The following is a 20,489-nucleotide window of genomic DNA, read 5'->3' on the forward strand; positions in this document are numbered from 1 at the left end:
TTGTGACTGAATGTGTATTGCTTTAGTTCATTTTAATTAGGTAAATTGAACAAGCTGCAAAAATCTCTCTCTCTCTCTCTCTCTCTCTCTCTTAAGCACTTACCAAAATAAGTTTTTTTTTTTATAGCCAATATATTCACAAAATTAAGTGTTTATACAGTATATATACAGTATATAATCCTCATCACTAGATTATTTTATTATTTTCCACAAGATGTGATGAACAGTATATGCTGACGGGGCATGTTTACATATACTTTTTTTTAATCACTTCATTAGGTAGATTAAATTCTTTAAGTGTAATTTAATTCTTCATTTAAATGAGAATCTTAAGGTTTTATAGGTACAGGATCAGATTCCTTAAAAGAGATAATGCGTTATGCACATGTATAGGCCAAATATTCCATTTATAGTAGCAATTTGATGTGGATAAAAAGGAATCTAAACCCGTGATGATTAGTGTCTCTTTTCATGCCAGTCATGTTCTAAATACTCTCCTGTTTTCTTTATTCTGCAGTCTGTGAAAACAAACTATCACAGATAATGCATCAGACGCAACTCAAGATGGAAGTTTAAATGCTTTGAAACTTGACCCCTTTTTAACCCTCTCCTTTTTGCGGCAAATTGTTTTGTGCACACGGCCCACCGGGTTGCCATGGCAAACTCATTTCCTCATACAGACAAGGGCTCCATCTCGCCCTACTCACTAGGACAGCCTTCACTGCAAAGCAAGGAGCCAGTGTGAATTCACACTGCCACAAAGGACACACACAGCGACTACTACGTGTTAGCTACTTGCAGTCACTCACCCTTTCTCTTTTTTTGCTCTGTGTATTTGATTGTTTTAAAAACTTGAAATCAGGCCTACATTTACATATTACATTTTTTACTACAGTAATTATGTGTCGAGTTACAGCTAAGCACCGCTCACAATTTCTTCAGAAAATGTATAAATCTTGTGTAAACCCCTCATGTCACTTAATGGCATGTATTAATGTATTTATTTTCATATTGCCTTGTTAGTTCTCCACATCAGAACTATGTGCACTTTTATAGACACGCACACACACACTTGTTGCAACTCAACACAATAAGAAAAACACACACACAATCAATCACTCTTATCTTAGTCACCCAAACTGACCCATATCCTGTTCATTTTTCTTTATCTATCTCTACAGCTCGCTCTCTTGACCTGGTAAACACATCCTGTTCGGTCCCTCAAACACTCTTTTTTTTATATGAGACTTTTCTTTCATCCATTCCTGACTATGTCTGGTTCTTCATGTTTGCATGTGTGTAATTCTATAAATTAAGTGACATTCAATTCAATTACATTTCTAGTCAGAAGCTAGATTTTTTAATTGTCAGAAGAAAATGTAAAGTGGTGCTTGCCTGTGCAAAACTCGCTGCTAATAAGAGTGTTGTGAGCAGTTGCCAGAGCATTGCTATGGGGTTGCTAAAGTGTTCTAGGTGGTTGCTTAGTGGTCCAAATGAAAAGTGACCCACCCCCAAGTCTCTATTCGGGTATTTTCAAATCTCAGTCTAAGGGAATTTTTCACCATTTTATTGTCCATCAGGTGAAAATCTGCCAGTCCAATTGCTTAAAAAAGTAATGGCATACCTCTCCTCAACAAACCACATGATTTGAGGTAGCTTTCATTTTTGTAGCACAAGCGAGTTGACTTAAAAGAGAAATCTCAATGTAGAAATGGACAGCTCACACTAATGTCCGCTATAGTGCCCCTTGTGGGAATGTTGAGATTGCAATGATGCACAAAATCAGGCTAGCGTTGCTAGAAGCATCTGTGTTCACGTACTTGCGTAGAGTATGTTTTGCCCTTTGTAGATGTGGTATAGTTTTTCCGTGTGCCGTTCCAACTTGTGCATGGTCGAGCACTCAAGCTCAAATGGATGCGTTTCTTTCACATGCGCACTACTTTGTGTTACTCTTATAGCAGAGTCAACATCAGGTGCTCACAACGATGACACACAAAGACACAGACACTACATCTGCACTTACTGTGATGATAACGAAATTTGCGTCACACGCGCTGTGCACGAAACGTACCAGCACATGGAAAACTGAAGTATACTTTGGCCTCTACACACTGAAGTTTTATTTTTAGATTTGTAGTAGGGGTGGGGCTGGGGGTGGATACAATGCACCCAGGATGGAGAGGTTTGGAGACCTGCACATGTTAAGTTTGTACATTAGTACAACTAAATTGTGCCAAAAAAGGACTAAAACAGCAATTGCGAGTGGGGTGGCCAATGGGGTGGCCAGGCTTCGGTCCATGGTGGCCACGGCCACCCCTGGCCACCCCCTAGCTCTGCCACTGGTTCGAAGCCATTACCCTCTGCACATGCATCTTGAGTATCACACAGCAATTCTAGTGCACATGCATCGAATACCTCCGTACAGACTAGCACTTACTATCTGTGCAGCAGATGTCCTGGCCCATGAATCAATGAATACCCTAGCAACAGTAATAGTAATGCCATTTAACAAACATTTCTAATTAGACTCAAGTTTTTACATTTTGACTGTATTTTTTAAATGTGTAAACCTACAACTCACACACACTAAACCTATGTTTTGGGGGGCATTTGTAGTTTAGTTCCTTGTGGTATGTTCCTTAAGGCAGCGTTCTTTTCAGTTAGATTTTATGACTGATAATGTGCTGTACTCTATTTACACCTTTATATGGTCTCCACTCTCTCGCTCTCCCTCTCTCCCTCCCCCTCTTTGTTTATTTTTCTTGACAGAATTCCAAGAATTTTTTCCTTCTCTTCCCTACCACTAAAATGTGTTAGCACTGGCTCTCCCCTGATTCTGATTGTGTTGTAAAGCAACATGTTGTAAAGCAATCAGAACTCTTGTTTGTTTTTGAACGTTAGATAAGGTTTTCATTTTAGCTTTGCATTTAAAGTCATTTTCATGGCTTCCGTAGACATCACCATAGTAGATGAATACTCTATTGTTATCTTTATTTGCATGATCCCATCAGAGATATGGCGACTCTGGATAACCAATCGGTGTTGAAGGAGCTTAGAGGATAAGAAACCATTCAGTGGTTTGCCAAGCCTCCAAAGAACAGATTTAATCTTTGTGTAGTTAAGAATATACTTCAATCTCATATCAATCACATCACAACCCATGCCGCTAGATGGTGGCAACACAGTTATGTGTGACTGTGGAAGTGTGGTGAGAATGAAGACTACTGTTGCTAGGTGACACATCTGCATCTGTTACATGTCTATTCACCACTAATACTTGTATCCATATCATTGCTAAACTAGTGATCATTTCTGCAAATTTAGTATCTGTATCTTTTTACAGGAAAACAATACAAAAATTATTATCAAGAATATTATTTTTGCCCTAATATCAATGGCCTTACTAGAAAAAAGAAATTATGATCCAACATGAATTTTCTTGATAATAAATATGATCGTGTCTGGTAACATGTGCATGTAAAATGGCTAGAAATAGCATTTTAGCTTAGCATAAAGCTGACAATTTACAGAAGGCTTATTTCTATTTCTTCTGCTCCAAACATACTTCAAATGTACTTCTCTGTCTGCTCGTATGAATGTAACTCATCATAAGAAAGTGTTTCACCGCTGTTCAAATGCACTTTGGATCGCATCATTTATATGGATAAATATTTTCCATCTGGACTAAATATTAAATTAAACAAATGACAATAAAATGCAAAGTAATCTCTTCAGTAATCAAAATACTTTTTAAATGTAACTGTATTCTAATTACCAATGTAGTGGAATACAGTTCTATCGGGAAGAGATAGGAGGCAGGGGCAAGGAGCCTACCCCCGTGTGGGACGGGGCTCAACTGGTGGTGGTGGTGGGGTGGTGGAGGTTGCTGGTTAGCACACTGAAACAGCAATGTGATAGATTGTGAGCTGACTTATAAAGCAACGGCTTACAAGCGATTGGCTAGGAGTTACCCAGCTAATGATGTGATGATGTACAGCTGCTAGTCTTCCCGCTAGAACTACGCTGCGCTTCCATTTACTTAATTTTTGTATTTTAAATATGTAATCCCGTTACATGTATTCCGTTACTCCCCAACCCTGTATATTCGTAACATTGTACAGTAAGTATCTATTTTTAAAGATACAATTGTTCATTGTTAGTTCATAATGAATTAACTAATGTTAACATAGATACATTAACCAAGATTAATAAGTGCTTTAAAATCATTCTTATAATTGATAGTTCACATTAACTAATGTTAACCAATACAATATAATGTTAACATTATGTATGTATTAAAGAAAACAAATACTATTTTTAGGACCTTTAAGATTTTGCATTGTAAGATTAATTCTCATAAAAAATATTATTACTGTGAAATAAAAATAAATTACATTTTACATATTTGGTCCACGCAATCCATGTGTCATTTATAATGTCTCTTTTGATATCCCTTTTTGTTTACAGTCATTACAGTCATAAAATGTAAACAGTCATTTGTTGTTCCATAACCAAATTAAATATTTAATGCCAGGATACTCTACTAGTATGTGCTAAATCAAACTAAAAGGATCTGCCGGTTTTCTTAAAGAGACAGTAACGTTTTAGCTCTTGTTCTATATCAATTTAAATACATGTAAATAGTACAAATTGTGCATGTAAACAATAAACATGTAGGCCTAACAATATACCCCATAGATGCTAATACTGTCTACCCAAATGAAAAACTATTTATATGAATCAATTATATTTTAATGTACAGTACTAAGTTAGAAGATCCACTGTACAATAGACAGTCTGTTCTAATTACGCATTTCACGGTAAATTTGGCCCTTTGTTTTTTTTTGTATAATAATTTTTTATGAATAAACGTCATTAAAGATATTTATATATAAATTATATTTAGCATTTGGTCATGTCTTTGGTTTTGTTCGATGAAGGTGTACTTGAGCCATAATGATGGTGCTGAGGGGGTACTTACAGCAAAAATGTTAGGAAACACTGCATTACATTAATGAGAATTTAGGCAGAAAAATTGTTTAGCTGTCATGAAAATCAAATATGTAACAAAAACATTTCCTGAAATAGGCTTCATTTTCTTTATAATACATTTATGTCCAGTCCATTTGCACAAAACAAGATTACACAGACTGTATAAATTCAAACTGGTTTATGAGACATAAAAGTTCAAAGCATCCCTTTACTTCTCTATCTTCACTTCTGCTTTGCATTACAAAATGAGGCGTGAGAACAGTTGTTAAATGTTTTTATGAGTATAAATGTAGGCATAAAAGCTAACACAGTTATGAGCTTCCTAGATGTGGGGGATTCTTCTTATTAGTTTGTCACTAGGAGTTTTTTTGACATGTGTAAACTGAGATGATTTCGACACAGGTTATGAAAGGGTTAACCCAAACCCTGCCTCCAAGAGCTCTAATAACTTTCATCCAGTCATGTACAGGAAGTATGTTTGTTAAAGATTACAGAAGCCCTCCATTTTACTGACCATGTGCAGAGTTATATTCTGTGCCTTCAATTCAGAAACCAAAGATAGTTTACCCTTCTCCACAAAATGACCTCACCGCACATATTTAGAGTTCTCAACACAACATGGCTACCAATATGTTCCTGTTCCTCTCTCTCTCATATCTTTCTTTGTTTTTTCTCTTTCTAAATCTGTCTAGAACTGTGTTCCCTCCCCCAGTCAGGCCTCCATGTCTGTATCTCTTGTCTCCGCTGCATTTGCTGTGCAGATGGCTCTTTGTTGGCACTTCACAAAAGAGCTGAGGTCAGAGTGGTCTAAAGCAGACATATAAACCCAATCACATCAACTTAAGTTGCCCCATAACAACTTGCCAAGGTGTGCTCCACTTTTATTAGAGTTCGGACAAACTATTTTCGCCTGTAAGATAACAAACTCCATAGACCCAGCCCATATCTAAGGACTAGATTTGGAGGTGGGCTCTTTTGCAACTTCTCATAGAATCACACTACTACATTTTTGCAAAATGATTTTTACGTGGCTCGTTGTATGCATCTCTGCAGTGGTGTAGGCTCTACAGCAACAATTACTTTCATTGTCTTTCACACAACTCACAAGATTTCCAGTTAATAATTACTTACTTTTCACTCTGTTCCTCAAACAATGCTATCTTATGTTCTAAACACTTTTATTATAGCGCATGACTTGTAAGCTGATACATTGTAATGTTTGCATTACTGTGACAAGGAGGAGGGCGGGGCCGGGCCAGGCCGTGAGTGTGCATGGCCGGCCCCCAAACGGGCTAATCTTCCGAGGAAAGGGATAAGGCTGAGCCAGATTCGTCAGTTCAGGAGAGAGAGGGCCACACGCAGCTGCCGTGTGTGTTTATGTTTGTGTCTTTTTAAGTTTTCATTAAACATTACTTTGACTTTTCATCCTGTTCCCGCCTCCTCCTTGCCCATCCAAACCCTGTTATAGTTACATAACCAACTACTGGCCAACAGAATGCGGAGGGGCGTTCCATCTGGAGGACTCCTTCCAGTCCGCCCGGGGAGAAGCGGCTGTCCTATGCCAGAGGGTGGAGGAGTGGTGAAGGACCAGGTGATGGCGTCTTTGGGAATGGCAAGCAATTTTTTCTCTCTCTCCTCTCTCTCTCTCTCTCTCTCTCTCTCTCTCTCTCTCTCTCTCTCTCTCTCTCTCTCTCTCTCTCTCTCTCTCTCTCTCTCACACACACACTGTCGCTCCACCTCTCTCTTTCCCTCTCCCCTTTTCCCTCCCCTTGTCTCCCTCCCAGATCTCAAAAGGCGGGGAAATCCTGCTGAAAGGGGGGGGGGGGGTGTACGTCATGTCAGGGGTTCCCCAGGCTGAGGCAAAGGAGGGAGGGGCCGGGCCATAAGTGCGCATGACTAATCAACCGAGGAGAGGGATAAAGCTGAGCCAGGTGTGGCAGTTCGGGAGAGAGAGAGCCACATGCAGCTGCCGTGAGTGTTTATGTTTGTGTCTAAGTTTTCAGTAAACATTATTTTGACTGTTCAGCCGGTTCCTGCCTCCTCCTTACCCATCCAAAACCTGTTATAGTTACATAACCAACTACATTTACAAGCAAGTTCGAGTCTGATCAAATTGCATGGTAACTCAAATCATAGATTGTTGAACTTGCGATTCAAATGTCTGAGGTATGAGTCTTGAAGAGCACGTGAGTCGATACATGAGCTGAAAGTGTCATTGAAGGACCACAAAATGAAGTATTTTTCATGTCGCATTTGCTTTATATGACACTTTTGGTTATGTTTATGTTAAGGTTTAAGGTTTATGTTAGGGTGGTAGGTTTTGTTGATTTAAAACCCGATAGAGCATTCATCTTAAAAACCTAATTTGTTTAGAAGAAAATTACACTTGCTTTTAACACCACACAGCAGACATTTCAGTTTAAAAGAGTCACGATACCTTTAAGGAAGTACAGGATATAATATTCTATCCAAAAATGTTACCATAGTCATGTTATTTTCATGAGATTTGGATGCTCTTTTGACTTAAGCCAGTGAGCAACCACCCAGAAAACCCAAGGTAATATTTACCAATGCTCTAGCAACCACCTAGCAAGCCCATAAACCCTGGTTACCAACCACCATTGCAATGAGATCTGCATGCACTATTCACTCCAGCATTTTTTTTTAAATATATAAAAATCTGTTTTAACCATCAACTTTCAAGCAGTTTCATGTGGGTATAATAGTGTGGGTAATATACTGTAGTATATAGTATGTGATAGTTGCACACTGTGTAGTGTCCTTTAAGCAGCTGCAATGTATAAAGGGTCCTTGCATGTGCAGTTAAAGTTCTTGTGTTACATTTGGAATTAGCCCAATATCGGTCCTGTCAGTACTCTCTCAGAAAACTCTGTTCCTAGATGTTTCAAATGATTTCAGCTTGCAGTTTAAAGATAATGTAATTGGTTATGTACAAAGGTCTCATTGTATCTTTGAGCATGTATGTTAAAAACGATTGCACTGGTAGAAAGCTCACATCAAATCCAATGGGGAAAAAATGTCAGCTGCAGCTTAAAGAAAAAAAAAATGCTAATTTGCCATCTGGATTATGAGGCATTCGTTTTAATTCCCTCTTGCAACCTTCTGCTGCAAACTAAATGATATTCTGGATCCTGAAATGAAATGAAACCTTATTGGTCACAGGGCCACTTACTTTTCAAACTGTTAAAATATTAAATAATTAAGCCTGTAAACATTCAGCATTCACATGTAAGAACATGAAGATTGGCTCAGACCTGCAGACTGTCTGAAAACTGTCTACTAGGAGTGGCTTTGGCGGTGAGATCATCCTCCTGAATATGGGTGAAGCACAGTCACATCTACTGTATTAGTGATTGCAGGTAAGGAGGAATTTGATGGGAGGGGACTTCTTAGAAAATCCTCCCTATGTTGAAAGAATGGAAATTTCCACCAGAAAGCTATTAGTGATGTGAGCAACTAATCAAGTCTCTTAGACCAGATAATAAGGATGGCAGTAAAACCAGACACAACAAGAGAATGAACATATGTCAACAACTTGCAATCTGCCTCTTCATATTTTATACAAAGATTAGACTACTTTACTGTACTAAGGCTGTTGCTCATATTTAGGGTTAGGGGTGTGTTCAAATCACTAACCCTAAGAATTAATCTTTGAAACATCACTTGTCCAGCACCATTTGTGCTATGGAAAAAATCCCTTGCCCAATTCCCACTATTTAGTAGGTCCTCATGGTGGTGCTGCCTCTGCCACTCAAGTCTCAGTTGCCTCCGCTTCTGAGACAGTCAATCCACGCATTTTATCACGTGGCTCATCGTGCATGACACCACGAAGACTCTCCATGTGGAGAATCATGCCATTCTCAACAATCCACGCACAAATGACCACGTGCCCCATTGAGAGCGAGCAACCACGAGGAGGTTATCCTATGTGTCTCTACCCTCCCTAGCAACATGGCCAATTTGTTAACTTAGGAGACCTGGTTGGAGTCACTCAGCACATCCTCCAGGGGCAGTAGTCAGCATCAATACTCGCTGAGGTACCCAGGCCCCCATAACACGCACTCTTTACGTGCACATCCAATGTTGTTGTTGTGGTTGAATCCACATTTGTCTCCTTTTATTTAGTGGCAATTACATCTTCTTCTAGCACATATTCGTGACAGCAACGGCTCAAATGTGAGTGTTGCCACCTTGTGTACCCACTAATTAGTGCAAATAACTCCAGGCACGTGTGCATACTACACGTTCAGAGAATGCACAGTTAGAAAAATCAGGCAGTATGCATTCAGTGCTCGAACACTCCGCTAATGACAACATTTGCATTGGGTGTCCTTTACGCAGTTGCCTAGCGTTTGCGTCTAACCAAAGAATAGACCAATCCCTTTGTTCACAAACATGCACAGTAAAGCCTGAAGTATACTTTGGTTTTGCCGCGAATGCTTAGCATCTGCATACATTCGAACATGAGCCTGACAAATTATACTTCATATGACTGTGCGTACATTCACAGGCGGTTGGCGCATGTGCGCCACGGATGCTATGATTTACAGGACTATTACTCCTCAAGAGTTTAGACCCATAAAGATATCTTTATATTCCTTCAGCCTTGAGTTATACAAATGCATGTTATCTCCTAACCTCCTCACACATGCGTTATTGACGGTCACATCCACTGCTGTTGTTTACTGGAAACTATATCTTCTTCTAGTGCTTCTTCATAACAGCAACATCTCAACAAACGTGAGTGGTGCCATCTTGGAGACCGACTAATTAGTGCAAATAATATTCATCCTGCTTGTTCAAAGACGGCCATTACAATCAGGCCATTTCAACATGTGTTCGGTGCACGAGCCCTCGGCCAATGACTTCATACATCCTGTACTCGGACATGGTATGCGTCTGACCAAAGTATACTTTGGGCATAAGTGGTGGCAGAAAGCCGGTAAACTGTTGTGTAAGATTTGACTGAATAGACAGCTAACGCTAACTAGCTACTCCAGTTACACAGCTAGTTATAATCACAAAGGAATGACACAAAGTCATTATAAATACAGAAATATTATTAGCTATACTATTATTATAATAATATGAGTTAATAACATACCTTTAATGAAATGGTTGCTGCAAAACAATGAGTTGAAATGATCAGTCCAGTCAGCTCTGTTGACGGAATCTGATAAAAGTGAACCCCTTGGTTTTTGACACAGTGATTTTAACAGCCAACAGCAAAGCATGTCGTTTCATTTAGCTTAACCAGACAATTTAAATGTAACAGCTAACTTTTTGAGGAGTGTTGGGTCAGCTAACAACAGGTTTAGTTTACTGTTTGTGCCAGACTTTTTGCCACCACTTCCGAATGTGACATGGGCAGTGACTATACTGTACATAGTGGTCTATAGTTTAGGCTTGACTTATCAATATTTTTAGTACTGTGACAGTACCTCAGCTGTTTTCAAAAGTTAATAGCATTTTGTGGTGTAGCATCACAAAATGCTAAATGTTGTCACAATGTCCCATGAGTTTTAAAGATGGCAGTTTTTATATATGAGTAAAATAATGCCTGTGTTTAAAATTACTTTGAAGATATTTTCATGTTTTGTTCTACAACATAAATTACAAACTGTCATACCTCAAACTTTATTCTGAACTGTTTTTAACAACGCATGTTGCTATTAAAATGCTAATTAAGGACTACAACTACCATGAGCATGGAAGCTAAATGCATAAATGAAATGGACGACTGTTGTAGTCTATTTTTAATGATGGGTTAGCAACATGTGTTTTTATGAGACAAAACGGCTTCAGAATCCACAGTTGAGGTTTGACTGTGTATAAGTTATGTTCTAGAACAAAACTTCAAAGTCTCTTCAAATAATTTTTATCATAGATCCTATTTTACAAAAAATTAGAAAATCCCTTTTTAAAAAACAATAGGAAATTCCTGCGGGAACCCACGGCAAATTGGCCATCTGATTGCTGTGTTGTATCACTTTATTTAATAGGACGTTTCCTACTTTTATCATATTTAGTATAAATGTATGTTCAATTTAATATTGTCACACTAATGCCACCATAATTACATATATAGCAATAAGGTGATATTTTGTTGTTCTGCAGTTATTACTTCTGATAGAAAAATGCAAAAAACGAGTTTTATGTAATCGTAGTACACTTAAAGCATTCATGCATGTATAAATGTTAATTTGGGTTCTCTTTAACTCTCCATCCTCTGTAATTCATTCATTTACACCTTGTCTATTGTTATGTTAACTGTCAGTGCAGGGGACACACCTACAGTAGTGCCCAGCATGCCTCACTGAACGTGAATATTCAGGACGGGGGTTAAGTGGACACATTCCAAAGAATCATCCCCTATTAGAAACTCTGTGCTTGGACAGGGAACACAAAGGACTGACCCACAAGGTTTACAGTGTGCACAAACAGGCAGAATGAGAGACACAAATAAAGGTTGTTGGGACATAAGTGCAGTTAATATTTGACTAATTGAGAAGTTTTGTGGATGTGATGCTACAGCAATAACTAACATGTTCATTGTCATCAATATGATTAAAAAAATAAGAAACTTTACGAATTAAAGAAAATAACAATAGCTCAAAGAGTATTTGGACACGTCGGCGACACTTACAAATGTATTAATGAGATCGCATTAGATAACAAAATACCAAAACACCATTTATTTTAAAGAAAACTAGCACAGGCACACTTTTCAAGCAAAACTTGAGACAAATAGAAGTTAGTTAAATCTACATACTGTTCAAAATGAAGACAAAATGTCTTTGGGCACTTTCTGAAATTCTTACAATTTTAAGCATGGCTGAGGTGTCCTAGTCAATACATTTAATGTTATGTACAACATCTGCCTTCATATGCTGATGTAAATCTGACAATAATGCTCTTCGCACCACATGCAGGGTTTGCTTGCTATGGGGCTGATTTCGTCAGGTTGGTTACACATGAGAAATCAGATGAGAGTGTTAAGATTTACCGCTGTTCAAAACAAAAGCACACAGTTTGAACACTGATGCCTCCCTCTAATTTTTCCAATTACTGTAACCTTTGTCCTCCCTAATCCTGACCTCTGATCTTTGACAAGCCCCTCCTAAAACTTCCCTAAAGCACAGAAATTCCATGGGTCAGGTTGCAGTCTTTTGTCTTGAAATTCAGGTGCAACTGCAAATTACTTCCTTGACTGACCAAAGGGGAAGTCACAAAGTCAGCTTTTGACAAGAGGACTACAAAGTAACTACAGACACATGAGGTTATATAAAGATGAAGTTATAATGGAATCTATGGGTTGGTTGATTATGAGTGATATCTCATCTTCAACTCTGTAAAAGTTGATGATTTGCCTCCATCTAAACCCTACCTGAGTTAGTGAATCTTATGAAGGAACTAGGAGTAGTTTACCAACAAAAACATGTAATACATTAATGTACCCTTTGTTAAAGGTTTATAAGGGGGTTTATTAATGACTAATAAGTCATTTACAAATACATTATGAATCATTTATATGCAGTTATAGCAACATGCATAAAAAAACTTTTTCATCCAATACACATAAATACACTCACACTTAGTTTACAAAAAATCTAAACTTCCCTAATTCATGATTTGTGCCAGAATGTGGTAAAAAATATACTATTATTGTGTGATTAAAAGGGAGAGATTATGTCATTTTGATACAGTCCGCTTTATAGTTATAATCATAATGTCTTGACTCAAGTGTGGCACTTATAATGGAAGTGAATGGTGCCAATTTTTGGAGGGTTTAAAGGTGGAAATGTGAAGCTTATAATTTTATAAAAGCACTAACATTCATTATTTAGTTAAAACGCAAGTACTATTTGAGCTGTAAAGATGTTTAAATTGTAAATCATTTAAAACAAAGTTGTAAAATTAGCTATAAGTTTACACAGAAAAGGATAGTAAGTGATTATATTACAATAAAATCATGTTAACACACATATACTTTGTCTTATGGCTATACAGTGAGTATTTTAATGTTTACACATTGGCCCTATTGACTTTCATTGTAAGTGCCTCACTGTAACAGATTTTTGAGGTGCAAGTCAAAATAAATTTTTGTGGTAATCAATGTAATGCCACAAATGCTGTCAATTGAGCTTAACTTGTATCGAACCCAGAATATTCCTTAAATAAATGCTTCATATGTTCCCACTTGACATAAAAGTACATTTTCATAGGTAACTAATTTTGAACAAGTGTTATTGAGCATTTATAACTTAAGGTTGAAAGTCACCCTTTTTATCAATGTTGTTATAACCACATATTAATAATTTATAATGTTTTTGTAAATAACGTATTAGTCAGTAATAAACCCTTTATAAACCCTTAACAAATAGAGCATTAATGTAAAGTGTTTCCCAAACCAGTAATTACCCAGTGCACACAATATGTTTGCAGCCCATTTTAGTTCCATAATCTGACATATTTCAGAAGGGCAGGACTTAATTTTATCTGTTGGAAATTAATTGGATTGTAAAAATTGGGCATTTCATACCAGAATGGAGACAGGAGTTTATAGGGGAGGGTTTGAAAATTAAGAGGGTTTTGTGACATCAGCCAAAACGGAAAGTAGTTTCAGAGGCAAGTAAATGTATTTTAATGTATACTAATTAATTGTGCACAACATGACCAGAAACGTTATAACAAATGTTGACCATGTTCACCAAAATTTCTCTTTGCCATTACTAAAAATTAAGAACTTCATTAAAAACTGCAGTGTTTTTAACACAACCTGTAAGAAAGAAAGAAATAAAGAAAGAAAGAAAAAAAGAAAATAAAAGAGATACAAATTGTAAACAATTGCACCGCAGGAAAGAAAATATGTGGATTAGTGGAACATGTTGGCTCTTTTTTCTTCTACTCATCTCTGGTTATTCAGCAGCTTTCCTTCATCAAAGAGCGTACTAAAAACCAGCAGGCAATCCTTGGAATTGTTCCAGTATCCATGGAAACAAATCTAGCTTGTGGGCAGCCTGTGGGTCTACAAAAAGGGGGTGACGACAGGAAATGACCTAACAAAGTCTCTCTCCTCTCCAATTGCTCCCATTTTCCAGTTGCAGGGCATGAGTAATGCTTGGACAAGAAGCTTGCTTTTTCTTAAAAAATAAAAAAATGAGTTCAGCTACAGCTACAAGTCTGGATTAGTGCGGCGGACACATCATGAGTTTCCAGCAGCAGACAGCTGTTTCGGTGTGCCTACATATGGCCTTCATTTCTCCAATGAAAGAGCCTCTATGTGCATGTGTTCCAATGAGTTTACATCCATTGCAAACAAGGGCTTTATGAGATTGAATTAATTTTCTGTCAGAGCTTTACATTCTGAAGAACTGTCAAACTCCAAACCAATCCGAACACAAGGAGCACTCACATACCTACTCAGATTAAAAAAAATAGTTCATCCAAAAATGAAAATTCTGTCATTATTTACTCAACCTTATGTCATTCCAATCCTGTATGCTGTTACACAAAGGGATAATTAATGTTTTATAGAATCATTATTCAGCTTTTTCCATAAAAGGACCGTTTCAGGTGACCACTGCTGTTAAGATCCAAAATGTATCTAAAACAAAATAGACATGTTTATTAACTCGTTAATTTAGTAAAAATAATGCACACATTTTTTTTTGCAGTTAATCATGCCTCCTGACTCGTTTGCAAATTCTGTAATAAAAGTAAGTATTTTCAAACCATCTGAGTAATTTAAGAATACACATAATTTTGTCTTTTTTTACGAGCCGCGTCGGCAAGGGGCAGTTAGCACGGACCAGCAAACCTCTCAAGCAGCGCAGCCACAGAATTAAAACTGGTCACACTGGACAAGTTTTTGACAGCTAGATGAAGCACTACATAAAGTAGGGATCTTGTGAAACGATTTTCAAAGTTTCAACTACTTTTGATTTGACAAAGCATTCTTAGAAATGCGGCGTTTATGACCAGTGAGATGCTCCAATAGTGTCCAAATAATATGTACATAGACAACAATTTAAAAATAGCGCAGACAGAATAAAAGGATGTGTCCTGTGAAAACTCAATTGCAAAATAAATTGCTGTTGACAGTAGGATTGTGTTCAATGATATGGGAATACAAAACAATAGGCCTATATTGACTTAATCAATGCATTACTAGTCTGAGACAATAATAAAATACATTTTAATCTGAATATCTTAATTAATTATTTATACTATATTTTTTATTAAATATGCAGTATATATATATAATATTTATAATTATTTTAATTATTATGTATTATTTATTTTGAATTGTATTTATTTAGGGAAACTTTTGATATGCAATTTATGGTGATTTTAATCAGCATGTCATAATTAATTTTAAAAGAATTAAAAGTTTTAATTGATTGACAGCCCTATGAAATAACTTTTAAAAGAACCATTAAAGTAGGCAATACAACTCATGTTATATATATTCCAAGTCTTTTGAAGCCATAGGATAGCTTTATCTGAAAAAAATTATAAAAAAAAGACACAAAATGTAATTATTCAAAGATAACTTTGAAGACTTTGTATGGTTTTGTGCATGTGTGTTCGAACGTCACTTTTTTAAGCTTCTCATTTACATGGACGTCAAGGGTTTTAGATATCTGGTGCATAGTACTCCATCTGATAAAACAAAGACTACAGCTGACCCCTCACAGTGCATACCATAGGCCCACACCATCTGTGACCACCAAGAGGGCTTTGTTACCACGGTATGACAGATCTGATGAGGTTCAGATGAGGGTGGGGGGATCTTATCTCTGTGCATGCAAAAGATAAAACATAAAAAATTCACATCTGTGGACATTTTGAATTAAACATGTCTGAAATACTAAAAACTTCATCCTACATTGAGGAAAATATCTTTGTTTATGGACTGCTTAATTTAAAGAGTACATCTTATGTGAGAGGTTCTCCATTTGTAGAATTACAGAAAACAAGGTTTGACTCAAATTACCCTTTGAAAGAGGGAACTAAACGTTGTTAACTGCAACAGTAGTTTGTTCCTTGTGCAACAGGTAGGCTACTTTCCCTCTCACAGACAAGCTGAATCACTATGTTGCTTATCTCTTAAGCCATAAATCAGATGGTTGTTTGTGCCGAGGTGTTCGATGGTGTGGAATAGCCAGGTTAGCATCTTAATGCGACTTCTCATTATGAATGATTCAGCTGCCTTGGTGTGTCTGGTGCATCTGGTACACAATGGCCTCTGAATACAACATGCTAATGAAACCATGGCTGTAAACAAAGCCTCCTAAGAAGCTTGAATTCATCTATGCGAGCTTGGAGGCAGGTCACCAACCACACAAAACAGCTATCAAGAAATACAGAGAATAGGTCAAATGAAAGCGTAAAGCGAAAAGAAAAAGATTTGGACAATTTCAAAACAGAACAGGAAAAAGTGGTGATCAAAACAATATGACATTTCAACATCTGTTCCTACAATACATCTATTACAAACTGTGTACACAAAATAGTTACACTCAGGCTCTTGAGGACAAAAATGTCCCTACTGAAACCCATTAAGATGGCAATATTCAATCCCAGTGCCATTAAAGCATAAAATCATAAATTCTATGATATTATTCTTTCATTCCAGAGTCCTGGCTTAAATTTTTTTGTTATTAACTATTTTTATTGATTCCATTCATAAGACAAACAAACACAACATAAAATATGGAATCAATTATATACATTAATTCCTCCCCCCAAACCCCAGGGGCTCTCTCAGGTGGAAGCGACCAATGAGCCAAATGTCTGAGACCTAATGCATAATAATAAAACGAAATCTTGGGTAGGCCTAGCCCACCATTGTCAATTGGCCTATGTAACTTATTGAAATGTAATCTGGGATGCTTACCATTCCAAATGAAGGACTTCGCTATGCTATCAAATTGCTTGAAATAAGAGAGAGGAACATCTATAGGGAGAGATTGTAGCATGTAGTTTTAATAACAATTCATTTTAATAACATGAACCTTCCCAATCATAGATAAATGTAATGAAGCCCACCTGCCCACATCATTTGAAAACCTTTTTTATTAAGGGGTCAAAATTACCTTTGAATAAATCAGACAAATTTGCTGGGAATAAAATACCCAAATACTTAATGCCCTGTTTGGGCCACTGGAAGGTGCCTGGCTGAAAAAACGTTACTGGGCAGTGCGCTATCAGAGCCAAAGCTTTGGATTTAGACCAATAAAAAATAATTTAATAATTATGCAGAGGCAAGGCATAGATCTAATGGGGTCAGAGACGAATAATAAAATATAATTTGCAAGGTGTGCCATACCTCCTGCCATCACCCCTGGAAAATCAACTTCCTTTCTTATTCCAGCTGCTAATGGTTCCAGGGCAAGACAGAACAATAATGGGGAAAGAGGGCAACCCTGCCAGGTGCCCCTATCCAGAGTAAAATAATCTGAAATTATTCAATTTGTTTGTACTGCCACTACCGGGTGTCTATAAAGTAACTTAATCCATCCAATAAAAGTGTTCCCAAACCCATATATTTCCAAAACATATTCCCATTCTACCACATCAAATGCCTTTTTGGCATCAAGTGAGATGGCAGTGACCTGAGTCCGATAATTCGCCACTGACCATGTCATATTGATGAAATGCCTAATGTTATCAGAAGAGCTGCGGCAAAGAGTAAGCTCCACCTGATCTAAATGTATAAGAGATGTCATAACTTTACTTGATGATCCGGGCTTGTGTCATGGTTGCCGGAAGCTTTCCATTCTTTAATGATTCCATATAAACTTTTAGCAAAAGTGGAGCCAGTTCTGTAGCATAGGATCTAAAAAACCCAGAGCCTTGCCTGTAGACAAAGACTTTAATTACCTCGCCAAGCTCCTCCAAAGGTTATCTCAAAATCAAGATAATTTTTTTGCTCAGTCTTCAATTTAGGGAGATCTAATGTTTCCACAAAATTCCTAATATTTTCATTAGTAGATGAAGACATGGACCTATAGAGATAAAGATAGAATTCTTTAAAGACATTATTAATATCAATGGCTGAGGTAAAAATTTCACCACCAACCGATTTCTCTGAGGGAATGGTAGAAAAAGACTCTCTCTGTTATATATATCTAGCCAAAAGCTTCACTGCTTTGTCCCCTGACTCAAAGTATGTCTTGCCCTGAATTGCCAAAAGTCTACCTTCTGTGACAAAATAGTATTATATCTGTATTTCAATCGGGTCAATTATCTGAGGCCATTAGACGACTTTCAGCATTTCAGCAATGCCTCAGCACTTTTAACATTCCCTTCCAACTCCACGAGTTCTCGTGCTTTGGATTTTTTGATTAATGAGACATTCTGTATGATCCGACCCCTAAGAATCCCCTTAAGTGCCTCCCAAGCTTTACCCACAGAGGATACAGAGGACCAGTTGTCTCCATATAAACATTGATTTCAGCCTTTAACATTAGTTGGAATTCAGGATTTTGCAAAAGGGATACATTAAAGCGGCAACTATATAATTTATTTTTCTCCACCTCTAAACTCAACAGGCCGTGATCTGAGACTTAGATAAAAAAAAAATCTATTCTGGAATAAATCTTATGGACTGATGAAAAAAATTTACAGTCCCTACTAGATGGGTTCAAAAGTCTCCAAATATCTGTAAGACCAAGATTTTTACACATCCTGCAAAGTGCCAATGTTGCTCTAGGGGGCTTACACACTTTTGCTTCACTATGATCAAGGACTGAGTCCACCAAAAGATTAAAGTCTCCTCCCAATATTATATCATGAGGGGTGCCAGTGGCTTGCAACAACCCTCCAAGATCTATAAAAAAGCCCTGATCATCAGTGTAAGGTGCGTTAATATTAGCCAGAATCAGACTTTGCCCCTATATTTCTGCTAAAAATATAACGACTCTTCCTAATTTACCATTTATTCTGTTTGAGACATTTGAATTGTAGATGTTTACCAGTGTACCATCAGTGTAATGACTCCCCTGCTCTTATTTGTTCCAGCACTAAAGAAAACATGTCAGCTTCCTCGAATGATCAAGTAGATGTTCAGTTTGTTGGCTTGCTTGGCTGCAACATGAGAACCACAAAATAACTTACTCAGTCACTGACTTTATGAAGGACATTGCTTGCTGAGGACATGTAAATACTTAACGGCCATCCTTAATATCTATTATAAATTTGGTCAGGAACAACAGTGCAAAATCGACCTTATATAGATAAAAGAGCTTCTTGCATTCCTTGAATCAATAATGTTTCTCTCTTGTCCAATTCACAAAGTCTAGGAACAAGAAAATACTGTGGTTCTCGCCTCGGGTAACACGAGATCTTTCTCCGATGATCTCAGAAATTTGGCCAGAATTGATCGGGGCCTGTCTACCTCAGCGGATCGCCGAGCCAAGTCCCTGTGAGCTCGCTCGATTTCCAGCTTATGGCTTATTATGTCAAGCAGATTGGGAAAGAGCCTGTCCAGGAATTCCACCATATTCTGACCCTCTGCTCCCTCAGGAATTGCAACAATTTGGACGTTATTCCACCGTTTATGATTCTCTTATCCTCTAGCTTCTCCCAGATGCACTCCAAATCTGCCTTGATCACTAGCGGATTAGCAGCTAATTCCCCACTCAACATCATAATTCAGCATCCACCACTCTTGTAACCACACTTTAAAACACCTTTTGTCTCTATGGCCAAGATCGATCGACATATTGAAGCAAGATCCTCCAAGTCAGCAATGAGCACGTAAGTGTCTTTTAATGTCTCCAGAGCCCAAGGATATTGAATTCTTTGACATATTGTCATCCTAGAACAGTTATGGATCAGGGTTTTTTGAAAAAGTATCAAAACTAGCAAAGTGCACAGAGCTTGCTGTTCACACGTCCGAATCTCGCATGGTGTCACATGACTCCGCGCTGGCTTAAAAAACAAATGTCCACCAGATGGCGACATTTTTCTCATATTTAGCCTATGGAGCAAATACATGCTTTTTTCCTTTTTCTGTTTTCTGTATTATAGAGCACTGCAGGCCAATTGAATAAATGATGCAGCTCTCATTGTGTGGGTGTGTTGTATCAAATCAATCAATCAAATCAAATCACTTTATTGTCACACTACTGTGTACACAAGTGCAACAGTAGGTGAAAGTCTTGTGTGCAGTTCCGAATAACATAGCAGTACCAATTACAATAAACAACATATTTACACAACACAATTTACATAACAAATGTACACATACTTATACAACACAATATACAATGTACAGTAAACAATACACACAATATAGAATACACATACAATAAAAATACAAAATATGGGTAAGGGTATATAAAAATATATATAGTCAGTCGTTGAATTGGGGAGAATATATCTGACAGTCCAGTGTGTGATACAAGATGATAATTAATAAAGTGCAGTGCTGATTGGTGATCGTGAGAGATCAAATGTTCAAAAGT

Source organism: Xyrauchen texanus, chromosome 32, assembly GCF_025860055.1.
Source record: "Xyrauchen texanus isolate HMW12.3.18 chromosome 32, RBS_HiC_50CHRs, whole genome shotgun sequence".
In the NCBI taxonomy this organism is placed as follows: Eukaryota; Metazoa; Chordata; class Actinopteri; order Cypriniformes; family Catostomidae; genus Xyrauchen; species Xyrauchen texanus.